We start from the raw sequence: 13,942 nt of genomic DNA on the forward strand, positions 1-13,942 counted from the left end.
TGAATTTAGCCACAACTTTGACCCAAGAAGTTTATCTAGGTATGTATTTATCACTGACAGGATTCAGATTTCATACATTAAAGGCTGTTAACAGTATGATTTTAAAAAAAAACAACACCTAGGGGATGAGTTGAAAATGGAGATTTCTAGGCCCATCATTTTTGGCTTTAGGTCCCTATAGGTGATTCTAATGCCTGTGACTTCTGATGGCCGCCTGGATGGTTCTGGGTAGTGGGGGAGCCAGGCCACAGGGAAGAAACTGCTTTTGTCCATTCTCCGTCCTGCCCTGCACAGGTGTGCTATTCGAGTAGTTCACTCTGAGCTGTCTCTCCGTGTACAGTGACGTGAGGTTTAAAGAACATCCATCCCTGGCCCCCGCATGCCTAACATTCTACCCACCGTCCCTCCTGACCCCCATCTGTCCCCCAGGGTTGTGGGTATCATTCTGCGAGGTACCCACAGTCCTGCATCAGCCAAAATCCCACTAAAGGAGGCCCAATTTTCTAGCAAAAACATGATCTTAAAGTACCAGCTAACCATCTCAAATCTTCAACTCTTCAAAAGTAAGACGTGTGTTTTCCGATGGTGGTTTTTTGTCCAGGCATGGGCTGGCTGGCTCTTCTCTTAAATATACCTCCTTTGTCAAAAAAAAAAAAAAAAAAAAAAAGAAAGAAAAAACAAAAAGTCCTCTGAGTCCTGGAGAAGTCCTGAGTCCAGAACTTCAAAGGCCATTACCTCAATAGCCTGTGGAGAGGGCCACAGAACAGGGCCTCATAAGAATCTCCAATTAGGGCCTCTGGGTGGAGTCATGTCAAATTGTCCTGTGTGGCACATTCTACTATTTAATTCACAATCCCTCTAGGCTAAGCTGGTCTCGTTCCCTTCTTCATTATATATGGCAACACTGCAATTCCCCCACTGCTTTTCTTTGTAATTTAAAAAATGAGACCTCTCTGCCTCTTGAGGGTTGAACCAGAATTCTGCACATCACAGGCCGCTCACAAACAGCTCAGGCAACATTACCAGGACAGTCCAAACCTCAAAATACGTGGTTGTGCAGCTAAAAGAAATGAATTTTTGTGACTTACATTCAAGATCTCCCCCTCTCCCCGCTTTGCCCAGACAAATCTAGTTTTAACCACACGAGGGCATCGTGTACCCTTCAATGAGCTTAAAGTAGATCTGAGCACCTCTGAGTCAAACTTCGGCAGAGAGATGTGGATGTAGAAGTTTCAAGAGTATCCCGCACCCAAGCCCCGTGCCAGGCCCTTACATTGGTATTCTGTTCCTTCTTGTGACAACCCTCTGAGGTGAACGTTCTTTAAACCAACTCAAGCCAAAGCCCACACTTCTCCTTCCTCGTTTGCTTTTGGGAGAACACACCAAAGATTCCGACCGACCGCACATCAGAGGCTCACCTGAGCCTTGAGCCTTCACATGGAGATGATACACCAACACAGGATGAGCCCCAATCCATTCATTTGACCACCTCACCACCAAGCATCATGGCCCTGACCTGGCTGCACATCAGAGTCGTCTGGGAGCCCGGTTTAACCCCGGCGCCTCATTAAATCTCATGTCCTGGAGGTGGGGCCTGGGCACTGGTGTTTTTAAAGCTCCCCAGGAGCTTCCAGTGTGCACCCATGGGTGAGACCACGGTGCACTCTGCAAATCAATTTGCTAAAATGATTTCAGTGGCTGTGCACGGTCCTGTGAGGAGGTGTCACTTCCCATCTACAAAAGAGCTCCTGAGTCCCTTCCTCTCTGCCCCTCAGCGTCTGCCTCAGTCTAGACCTTCCTCTTCTCTCCCGGCTTCCCCACTGGTCTCCCTGCCTCCAGTCTCACTGTTGGGATCCACTTTGCACGCGGCTGCCAGAGGGGTCTTCCTAAACAAAAGTGACCTTGTCCATGGCTCCCAGTTGTCCAAACTTTTCCTACCACATCGATGGATTTGCTCCAGGATGCCAAACCTTACCATTAGGCCTTCCCCTTGCTATTCCTTCCGCCAGGAATGCCCTTGCCAAAAGTCTTCCCTTAACCTCCACTCAGCCTGGGAGCCTCATCTCAGGCATCACCTCTTCTGGGAAGCCTTCTAGATTGTCCCAGGCTGAGCTAGGTGCCGCTCTCTGCTTTCACAGTCCCCTATTCTTCTTAATCACATATGTGTCATGGACCGCATTGTAATTTGCTGTTCTCTTGTCTTTCCAAATCATTATGCAGACACTGAGGCTTTTTTTTTTTTCTTTCAGTTTTAAATAGGTAACATGCTACAAGAAAAAAATTCAAACAACCTGAAATGGAAGAGTGCTATATAAGTGTCCTTGCCATCCCTAATTCCCCAGTCTCCTTCCCCAGAGGCAGTCTCTGATACTCGTTTCTTAGGTGTCCTTCCAGAAATTCTCTAGGCAAATCCGAGTATACATGTGTTTAAATAGACCGTTCTCTTACTTCTTTTTTACACAGGTGGTAACATACTATACATGCTTCTGCCATGTTCATTTTCCTTTTGACCATATTTCTGAAGGCCATTTCCTATCTGTTCCCATAGACCTGCCGCATTCTTAACAGCTGCACAACATTCCATGTATGAAGGTCCATAATTTAGTTTTCTGTTGATGATTGTGTAGATTATTTTCATGGCAATGTCTTAATTAGGGGACCCAGCATCTGGTACAGTTCTTAACGTATTAGGGGACTCCCTAAATGCCTATTGAGTAGATGGATGGATGGATGGATGGATGGATGGATGGATGGATATATGCATGCATGCATGAATGGATTGGTGGGTGGATGGATGGATTCATGGGTAAGTGGATAGATAGATGGATGGGTAGGTCAGTGGATGGGTGGATGGATGGAGCATGCGGGAGTGGATGGTTGGGTAGATGAATGGGTGGGTGGATGGGTGGGTTAGTGGGTGAATGGATACATAGATGGACAGTAGGTGAATGGATGGATGGATGGATGGAGAAACAGGCTCAGAATGGTGGAATGACTTGCCCCAGATGACATAGCTAGGAAGTAGTAGGTTGGCACTCTGCTGAGGTCCTCTATCCCCCTCCCACCCTGTTCAAAGCACCACACCACAACTATGACCATGTCTCTAATTTAACCTTTCCTAGATGTTATTCCCAGATTTTGGCCACTTGGGACCACATCAGAATGCACAGTGTTAGATCCTCACATTAAGCATGTCCTGTTAAAACTAGCTGTCCCTATCCTGGAGTCTTCTTTAAAAGCCAAACAAATGAGGGGCCCCTGGGTGGCTCAGTCGGTTAAGCGTCTGCCTTCAGGTCAGGCCATGGTCTTGCGGTCCTGGGATCGAGCCCCACATCAAGCTCCCTGCTCAGCGGGGAGTCTGCTCCCTCTCCCTCTGCTCCTCCCCCTTGCTCGGTACTCTCTCTCTCTCTCATGAATGAATGCCAAACAAATGAGAGGTGCCTCTTGATAACTGAGGCTCCTTGAACTTGAGGCAGGAGTGCAGGCTCTGTGTCCATCCTCATGGCAGGACAGAATACTTCTAGGTCCCACTGAGTCTTGGCAGAGTGAGGGGGACCCTGCAGATGAGCTCCAGCCCCAACCAGAAGATGGATGTAGAGTACATTCCTCATCAGTGGCTCTTTCTGGCCTATCTGCTGGCTTTCTCAGCCAACCCTCAAAAAGCCACCCCCCGCCCCCAGAGAAGGCCGTCCCCAGACAGGGAGGCACCAGCAGGACAAAGCAGAGTGAGCTGGGAGCACTGGAATCGGAAAGGTTGGTTCAAACACCAGCTGCCACTGGGTGACCCTGAACAAGGGACTTCAAGCACCCTGAGCCTCAGCTTATTCATCTGCAAAATGGGAATGAAAACAGTACCTACGCAGTCAAGTTGACATGACAATTAAATGAGACAATGCAATAAAGCACGTGATACACAGAGCTCGTTGTCGCGGTGCCGGTTATGATCACGCACAACAGCTCAGCCCTGACCACCTGCCAGGCAGAGTTGCTCGGTGTTGATACAGAGGAGCTCATGGACTCCTCCCAGGAAGCCTCAAAGACTATTATTATCCCATTTTACGGATGAAGAAAGTAAAAGGTAAAGTGACATGTCCAAGACCACACAGCTCGGAAGTGACAGAGGCGGGATTCAAACCCAAGGCTGTCGGATCCAGAGTCCTGGCACTCTGCTTGCTGCTTCTCTACTCCATTCTCTCCCCTGCCCTGATTACTGTTAGCACTGGTGTTATTATGACCATTACGCATAGTAATTGCAGTTACTCTTACTTCTACGTTGCTGCTACTGTTACTCATTTTAAAATACTAGAACCTTGAAGTTTTCAACCTATGATGTCTTTTCTACCACAGTGGCCCTCACAGTAAGGCCTTCTAAATGCTGCAGAGCCCTCCTAGTCTGGCTGCCCCCATGCAGGACACACACAGCTGTGACTTCTGTCATACATGGCTTGCTGGGCAAGCTCCCTCCGCCGTGCTTGGCCAACCACAGGCATGGCTCTCCCCCAGGTCCAGCCTCAGATACCACCACCACCCTCCCCGCCCAGCTATCCTGGGAAAACTCCAGCTCCTGGTCTCACCTCAGAGAAGCCCAGCTCCCAGAATAACTCCAAAAGGCCCCCAGGGTGAGGACAACTATTACTGGCCTAGAGCTGCTGGTGCCAAAGAAGGTCCAGGGGCCTCCCATCCTGCCCCCAGTACCTCGGGCCAATGGGTCGCAGGAAGCCCCAGTGGGGAAATTGGGCTGGACCCCCCTCTGCCCAAACACCTCCCCACCATACGCAGCCCTGGGTCGCTGGCAGGACAACAGGGCCTTAGGGAGCAGCCCTGGATCGGGACCTGGGGACTTGGGTTCTGATCCTAGCTCTGCCATGATCCCTACATGTGACCTTAAGCAGGTACCGAACCACTCTGAGCCTTGATTTCCCTTTCTGAAAAATCAGCAGAAAACTGGCTCCTAAGTCACAGGATTGTTGTGAGGATTGAATGGATTATCATAGGTCAAGTTAAAAAAACACAGAACCAGGCAAGGAGTAAGCTCTCAATAAATGTTAACTGTCATCACCTTCACCATCACCCCCACCACCACCATGGTCATCATCAGCATCACCATCATCCCCTTCAACATCACCACCATCCCCATCATCATCACCATGATCCCCATCATCGCTACCACCATCTTTGTCATCCCCATCATCACCACCATCCTCATCATCACCACCATCCTCATCATCACCACCATCCCCATCATCATCACCATCCCCATCATCATCACCATCATTGTTACAAGTCAGATTCCCCAGGAAGCTGACTCTGAGATGGAACTTAGCATGAAGGGTATTTATTTGGGAGTGTTCCTGGTATCAACACCTGTGGGAGGGGGGTAAGAAAGCAGGATTGGGCTGAGGGAGGAGATGGACAGCCGTGTACCCCCAACAAAATGCCTGTCCATCCCATGGGGAGCTCTAAATCGAATAGCCCCTCAGAGTTGCATCTGGGCCCTTGTCGCTTACAATCTCTAGAATTTATCACAATATTGGTTTCAAGCCTTCATCTTCCCACTCGTTTTCCAAAGGAGATGTGTGTATTACAAGAAGAGGAGCCAAGGGCTTACCACCAATGAATAAATCATTAATGGTGGAATTCCAGGCATCTGTTGGGTTTACTATCTGGGGGCAAAGGAGCTTTATGGGAGCTTCTCACACTGTCCCAGTTGCCCTGCAGCCCCAGAATCCTGCTCACTTTCCCACAACAGCGGGGCCCCTGAGACCATCTCCCTTCGAGTGGGGACTCATCCATTCTAACCCCATAGGCTTGGGACACCATGGCCCTGCTTCCTGGCAAGCCTTCTTGGGTGGCCGCCGCGATCTGTCTCCTCTTGACCTTTCCCACTCTTTTTTCTAGGGAGCTGAACCAAAGGATGATCTGCTCGTGCAGGCGAGTCCCTTTCTGGCCAAGTTGATGGAGCTGACGGCCTCAGGGAGAGAGCCTGGGTCAGGGCCGCCTACACTGCATGGCCACGAGCAAGTGTGGGCCCCTCTCATTTAAAAAACCTTCGAGGGGCTGTTACAGGGCAAAATGGGGTCACACAATCAAAGTGCCCAGGACAGCCAGGCACACAGTAGGTGCTTACTAAATCCACAGGACAGGCCCTTAGCAAGCACCACAGGGCAGAAGATGTCAGGATTTATGCCAAGCAACAGCTTGTCACTGAACGTCTCTCTGGCCCCTGAGGCCTACCTGCCTACCTTTTGCCCCACTCACCCCATTCCAGCCCCAATGGCCTCCCTGCCATCCCTCAGACTCACCAAGTTCATGCCCACCTCAGGGCCTTTGCACTTGCTGGCCCCTCTGCCCAGAGCCCCCTTCCCCAGAGCTTCCCAAGGCTGCCTCCTCCATTCTCATCCCGTCCACCCTGGCTCAGGTAGAAACCCGTGCCTACTCACTAGCTCATCACCCTGTCCATTTTCTCCACCATACACAGCACTCTGGATTCACCTTGCTCAGGGAAGGTATGTCTAAGGACTCACCAGTCAATCTCTGATGCCTAGAACAGTAACTGTGTACAATACGGGAAGTGCTCCCAAAGGCCCGTTTTGGCCACGGGTCCTGAAAAAGGTGGGAGGCAAAAGAGACCCATTCTCACTCCCTGGGCAAATCTTTCTCCTGCTCTGTATTTGCAGTTTCTCTGCAAAAGGAGGAGATTGAGCCCAATGATTCCATATTCCCTTCCAGCTCAAACAAAAAGATTCCACAAACTTGGACAACTTCTATTTTAGCCAATAACCAACTCATGCCAGAACATGATTCATCTCTGCCGATTTCGCCTAGCAACCAGCCCTTCTCCCCACATCCCGAATCAACCCCCCCCAAGAAAAATTCCTCCCCCACCACATACCCGCCCCACCTCCCCCCACCCCTCTTCTGGTATCCTGGAGAGGAATGCAAGGCTTCAAGATGCCCCCCGTCTGTCTGCCACCAACATTTTAACGCAACCTCAGAATGTCTCGGGCTATGTCTGGAACAAGCTGGGGGGAACTGCTCCCCCCGCCGGGATTAGGACAGGAAACAGGAGCCGAAGTCAGGCAGGCAGAAAGCGCTGACCCAGCACGGGGAAATCATTTCTATTCTGATGCCTCACCCTCCTCAGGCCTTGAAAAGCGTCTGTGTTTTAGGGAAGAAGAAAGGAGAGACCAGGAAGGCAGACAGGGCGCAGGGAGGCTCCCTGCCCGAGACAAACCCAGCCCATTCAGATGGCCCCAGGGATGTTTGCCTCCAGTTCCCCACAGTGAGAAAAAGGACTTGTCTCATCTCAGCCGATACTGGAAAGCATTTAATAAACTTCAGTACCCACTTGCGACACAAAATCTTGGCAATCTAAGAATAGAAAGGAATTTCCTTAACTTGAGAAAGGATATTTACCAGAAAACTAACAGCAAACCATTTGCCCACTGGAAAACTTTGGAAGCACTATCATTAAGATCAGTCACCAGGCAAGGATGTCCACCACCACCACCTCCTCCACCATCACCTCCACCATCATCGCCACCACCTCTGCCACCATCTCTACCATCACCACCATCACCTCTACCTTCTCAACCATCACCTTCTCCATCATCACCCCCACCATCATCACCATCACCTCTACCGCCTCAACCATCACCTCCTCCACCATCACCTCCATCATCATCACCTCCACCTCTACCACTGCCTCCACCATCACCACCATCACCTCTACCTCCTCAACCATCACCTCCTCCACCATCACCACTATTACCATCACATCCACCATCATCACCATCACCTCTACCTCCTCAACCACCACCTCCTCCACCATCACCTCCATCATCATCACCTCCACTTCTACCACTGCTTCCACCATCACCACCATCACCTCTACCTCCTCAACCATCACCTCCTCCACCATCACCTCCATCATCAACTCCACCATCATCACCATTACCTCTACCTCCTCAACCATCACCTCCTCCACCATCACCTCCTCCACACATCACCATCACCTCCACCTCTACCATTGCCTCCATCATCACCACCATCACCTCTAACTCCTCAACCATCATCTCCTCCACCATTACCACTACCACCATCACATCCACCATCACCATCACCTCTACCTCCTCAACCACTACCTCCTCCATCACCTCCATCATCATCACCTCCACCTCTACCACTGCTTCCACCATCACCACCATCACCTCCACCTCCTTAACCATCACCTCCACCATCACCACCACCACCATCACCTCCACCATCATCACCACCACCTTCACCTCCTCAACCACCACCTCCTTTACCAACACCTCCACCACCACCCCCACTTCCTCTACCACCATCATCTCCACCTCTACCATCACCTCCACATCCATCTCTTCCTCTACCATCACTCTACCACCTCTGCCACCATCACCACCTCTACCTCTACCATCATGACCACCTCTGTCACCATCCCCTCCACCTGTACCAGTCAATATTGATGACAGTCAGGGGACCTGGGCTGGAGACCTGCCTCAGCCATTACCTTTCTGGCTAACTGTGGGTCTCAGTTTCCCCATTTGTAGCTTGAGTGGTAGGACTGTACCAACTGTTTGCAAATGACGCTCCCCTGAGCACTAGGGGCCCCTGCAGGGTGCAAAGGGAGGCAAACAGGTGCCCTCTGGGTAGCCCATCCCCCTTCCAAAAAGCAGCTCTTCTTTTATTCAACTTCTGTTAAGATTCCTGGTGAGAGTTTATTAGAACAAAGGATTCTGTGGCTCGAAAGAGTTGAAAATCAGCAGATACACAATCAATACAAGCGGGGACTAAGGACAGAACCAGGTAATTCATGGGCAAAGAACTCTGTAAGGAGAAGCCCCTTTCTCATCAGCAATCAGACAGCCGTACCTAACCGGACAATGGAATACCATTTCTCACCTATCAGATTAGAAAAACACTGAACGCCAGCAATGTTGTCAAGGATGTGGGGAAGTGGGGGCACTCCTAGACCCAAATGGGAATGGAAACTGGCGCCGCATTTTGGACCAGTCATTTGGCAGCACCTGTGAAAAGGTGATGCATGTACCTCTGACCCGGCAATCCCACCGGAAGGACCTACCGGCAGGAGTGCTCCATGCATCTGCAAAGACACGCACATGCAGGACCTCCTGGGAAATGTGTGAGGACACAGGGCCACCCAGCTCTGCCATCTGTGACCGCCCTTCATGAGGTCGCCCAGGGCCTGCTGTGGCCCCCACATATACCCGGAGGAACTCCGAACTGGCTCCATTCTGGGGACACCCAAAGGCCAGGTGAGTGGAAATCTGGGCTCACACCTCAAAAAAGTGACTTGCTTATGTAGGTCCATCACGCCAGGGCTGCTCCCCGGAACTCAGAGCTCTCTCCCTTCACGTAAGGTGGACCACAAACCACAAGTGTGACCTTGGACCCATCAGCTCACTTTCACCAACAATTCGCCAAGCAGGGATGGTTTTCTCATCGGCTAAAGGAAGCTGATCAAAGCGACTCCATAGCGATTTTTCAAATGAAATCATTTACATGAAAAGCCAATTGGGAAATATTGACTATGTCAAGACTGACACCCACCCCCACCATGTTCCAAGCCCTTGCCCCCTCCCCCGCACCAACCCAAAGCAAATTCTCTCTGAATACCCTCTCACTTGGCAGGAGCACCATCTAGCACTGCATCACTGCTGGGTATGTAGACAGCCTCCCTTTTTTTTCACTTATAAATGACGCCAGCATGAACATCCTCAAAGATCCATGCATAGGCTGGCTCCGGAAAAGAACTTCTGGGGTGAAGGGCAAGGACACGTACAACATTGGTCAATGCAGCCATCTGACCCTCCAAGAGGGTCGTTCATCTTCACTCCGGTCTGCTGAAACCCAGACCGTGCGAAGATCAAATCTGGACAAAGACAAGATGTTCTTATCTTAGGAGAGGTCATGGGAAAGAATTCAAAAGTGTTTCTAACTGGCTCCCCAAGAGCTGGCCCCGTCCTTCCAGCCAGAGCTCTGCTGCAGGCCAGGCGGCGGGGGAAACTGGCCCTCGGGCCCAGCCTGTTAACTTAGGTGTGATAGAAGAAAGGACTTCAGTAGGGAAGCGTTCGCAGATGCTGGAGGCAACCCAAGGTGCCCAACGAATTCCTCTAGGGGTCTCCAAAAACGGGGAGAGAGGGCAGTTTGAGCTCCCTGGGAAGGATTAAAGGGGGCGGCGGGGGCGGGGGGGGAGGAAGCCAGGTTCTCCCAAGACCTTCTTGTCCAAGAATTGAGTGGCTCTTCGTACTTGGGGGAAATGGCATCCTGCAGCGCTTTCCCCCAGGTGCTGACAATAACACCTCACACAGGATCGCAGCGTTTGGAGCCCACCAGCTGGTTGAAATCCAGAGCAAGCCTCCTTCTTCCCTTTGCCAGAGACTCGGCTGTGGCCCAGGGAGGGCAAGCGACTTGCCCCAGGCAGCACAGCCCCGGAAGGAGTAGAGCTGGACCCCCACCCCCACCCCGGGGCACCAGACCCAGAGCCAGCGCCTGCCCAGGGCTTCCCACCTGCAAGTTCACATCTCCGGAGAGCCCCAGGGCTGTGGGCTTGACCTCCAGACCCGGTGGACTCTCAGAATCCCCACACATGCAGCATCCTGGGCAGGACCAAGGGCGCCGGGGTCCCAAGGGCCGTCTGTCTGCTTCTTCACCTGCCATGTGACCTCAGGCCGGCCCCCCACGGCGCACTCAGGACCGTGGGAACAAAGGCGCCTGCCCAGTGCGGCTGCCAGGAGCTCAGAGACCAGCTCCACCAGGGCCAGCGAGCGGGAGCGTGCGCCCTCTGTGAGCCCGGAGGGCCGGGGGCGGGCTGGGGGCTGTGGTCCGAGGCCTTTTTGCCCCCTTTCCGCCGCCAGACCACGGGCGCCCCCCTGCGGCACCTGGCCACTGTGCTGACACCTTCTGCCCCAGCTGAGCTGCAGGGCCACGTGGAAGTGTGGGCGCCTTGGCCTTGGGCCTCTGCTCCAACCCCGTTTCCTGCATTCATGCACTCACCCATTCATTCATTCATTCATTCGGGAACAGGATTGCAGGCAGAGCATTGGCCATGGGGTCCAAAAGCCTCAGGAGGTTCAAAGCCCCGCTCAGACACTTTCTGGCTGTGTGAACTTGGGCAAATCGCTTTACCTCTCTGAGCGTCCCTGTCTTCCTCCATAGAAGGTGGGTATCTGTGCCTCCCTCAGCTTTGCGAGGACCCGGTGTATAGAGAGTGCTTAGTGCTGGGCCTGCGATGCAGTAGGTTCTCAAGAAGTGATGGAAACTGGACCTGACAGTGGGATTTAAACATTGACCAAGGACAGAAGTAGGAGATTGGGGGCCGAGGGGGGTTTTCAGAGAGCCTCGTCTCAACCCTCCCCAGGGTGGGTGCAGAGATGTCCTACCTCCCAGTGTCACCCTTCCTCTCTGCTCCCCAATCGAGGAGCGACTCGAAGGGAACTCAGCACTCCTTGCTCAGCATTCATTGAGCACCTACTGGGTACCCAGCTCTGTCTGGGCTCTGACCCGCAGTGCTGGGCAGGGAAGCCACAGAATGTCAGAGATCAGAACGGCCGGCAGCATCCTCTTCGCTGCTTCCTGGCAGTAGGAGCGACAAAGATCATCAGAAAGGCTAACAGAAAGGGAGCCTTTTCTCCACACTGGGTCCCAGAGCCCCGAGCTCGAGGAGCGTTTTCTCGTCTGAGTCTCGCAACAGGGCAGGACCTGAGCTTTCACAGGTAAGACGCTGAGGCTCCAAAAGGGGGGCAGAAGCTGCCCAAGGTCACACAGCTTAGAAGTGGAATTGAACTCAGATTTGACTCCAAGTCTTTTAGAATGCAGATTCTACCTTACATCCTTCCCCCCTGCGCCTGAAGGAGTCTCCTGCCTAGAGTCAGTGCTGAGAAGTATTTGGCTTGTTTCATAGATGGGAACCCAACGGAGAGGGGAGCGGAGATATTCTAGGTCACCCGGCAACTAATCTAGCTGGGTACCTCCCAACCTTTCCCACTCCCCAGAAATAGCCCTGGCACCTGCCCCAGATGGGCCTGAGTCCCTGGGCTCCCTGACCCATGTTGTCAGCCATGCACACTCCTTGCACAGTCCCCCGGACAATGTCTAAGTTCTAACTGGGGTCACCGCACCTCAGAGGGAGACAGGGAACAGCTTCCATGGGACCCCTGGCCCCCATCAGGCGCCAAACCCCCACAGAGGGGCACGCGGGGTTGGGGGTTGGTCTTTGCCCAAAGGGCAGCGCGAGCCTCTCTTCTCTCTAGCCCCATCCTTCACCCCCTCCTTGGGGTTCACGGGACTTCCCTGGCTGCTGGCCTTGTTCTGCTCTTGCCAACATTGCCAGGACCCTCTGCCCTGCCCCCACCCCAAGACAAGATGTGATGACGCTGAAGTTTCAAGAGTCTAAGAATCACTGACCTTATGATTCCGAAGCTACTATACTTAGATCTGGAAAGAAGAGGTGACTCTCAGAACAGCGAGACACTTGGAGACTGACATTTCCCCCTTTTCTTCGGGCACAGCACTTCACAGTTTGTAGCTAACAGCAGCTCCCATTTACTGAGCACCCATAGGGGGGCCTGTTCTAAGCACTGGAAGTGAATGAACTCACCTTCCACTGCCTCTCTGACGTAGGAGCCATTATTCCCATTTCACAGACGAGGAAACTCAGGCCCAGAGAGGTGAAGTGACTTGCCCAAGGTCACACAGCCGGGTAGTGGCCGAGTTGAGATTTCAACCCAGGCCGTGTGAAGCCTGTACCCCTAACCACCACGCCCCGCCATCCTACACATTATAAAGTGCGCTCACAGCATTCTGGGGGGTGGGGGGAGACAGGGCAAGGGCTGTGGTCCCAGGACTTTATATGTGAAGAGCCTGTAGTTCAAAGTGACTTGCCCAAAGTCATGCAGCTAGGAGGGTCTCCTGGTTCCTTATCTCTGTGTCCCACTAGCTCTCCCTCCCCTTGCTGTCCCCAATCCTCCACCCCTGTACAATCTCAGTCCCCCTTCCCCCCTGCAGACCCCCTCGCTGAGTCTGGTTCCCCAAACCCTATGGCAGAGGCTGCAGGTGGCCACCCATAGACCTGGACCCTCCAGCCTTCCAGGGCACCCCAGGTGTCCCTGTGGGGCCCCAGTGGGTGGCGGGATGCCCACGCTGGGCACTGCAGAGGCCTCTGGCATTAGGGACCCTGGCAAGAGCGGATTTACGAGCAGGACTATTTTATACTTTGCAGCTGCCGCTGTAAACCCTGGACCCATTTGGGGAGGGGGAGCAGCTGCGGGGGAACCCCCGTGGGGCCCTGGAGCCAGTGCCAAATCCTTCCTGCTATTTCTGAGCAGCCGGAGGAATCCTGAAATTAAAACCGCCTGAAAAAAAATGACAAATCCCTGTCCCCCTCCACATCGGCCTGCTTCTTCCCCAACAGCAGATGAGGAGCTAGAGCTGAAGCAGAGCAGAGCTAGACACAGCACAAGACCGCCCACCAGAGACCCAGATTCCTGGTCAGCTCTGGATGGGCCCCAGTCCCAGTCTGCTCCTTGGATGTCCACATATGAAATGTGGGGGGCTGGTCTAGAGCAGGATTTCTGAGACCCTCTGAGCTTCACAAGTTCCCTACAGTAACTGAGCTCAAACATTCCCACTTTAAGGTTCAATGCTCCCACTCCTGGCTGTGTGACCTTAGACAAGTTACTTGACCTCTCTGAGTCTGTTGTTTTCATCTGTAAAATGGGGACAAATAATGACCATCTCATTAAAAAGGTTGGAAGGATAAAATAAACGAACATCGGTAATTCCCAGCAGCTTTATTTATAATAGCCACAAGCTGGAAAACCACCCAAACGTCCATCAGCAGGTGAATGGATAAACAAATTGCAGTACATCCGTACAAGGGAATACTACTCAGCAGTAA

This window comes from Halichoerus grypus, chromosome 13, assembly GCF_964656455.1.
Source record: "Halichoerus grypus chromosome 13, mHalGry1.hap1.1, whole genome shotgun sequence".
Classification (NCBI taxonomy): domain Eukaryota; kingdom Metazoa; phylum Chordata; class Mammalia; order Carnivora; family Phocidae; genus Halichoerus; species Halichoerus grypus.